This window comes from Gavialis gangeticus, unplaced genomic scaffold (genome assembly GCF_001723915.1).
Source record: "Gavialis gangeticus isolate Ggan-Ray unplaced genomic scaffold, GavGan_comp1, whole genome shotgun sequence".
NCBI lineage: Eukaryota > Metazoa > Chordata > Crocodylia > Gavialidae > Gavialis > Gavialis gangeticus.
The window spans coordinates 42,665,441-42,665,667 of record NW_017729031.1 but is presented as its reverse complement, the minus strand read 5'-3'; positions in this window follow the sequence as shown (position 1 = coordinate 42,665,667).

The following is a 227-nucleotide window of genomic DNA, read 5'->3' as shown; positions in this document are numbered from 1 at the left end:
CCCCGCCCCCCACGGCCCCCCCCCAACCTTCTTGTAGGCCGAGGTGCAGCGGTGGCGCGCGTAGGACACGTGGTCAGCGCAGAAGATCCGCTCGCAGGCGTCGCACTTTAGCGGCAGGAAGTCTGGTGGGGGGGGCGGCGGTCAGTGGGGGCCCGGACCAGGTGCCCCCTGCCATTCCCCGGTCCCCGCAGCCCCCCGCTCACCCAGGCGCCGGCAGGCCGCCTCCG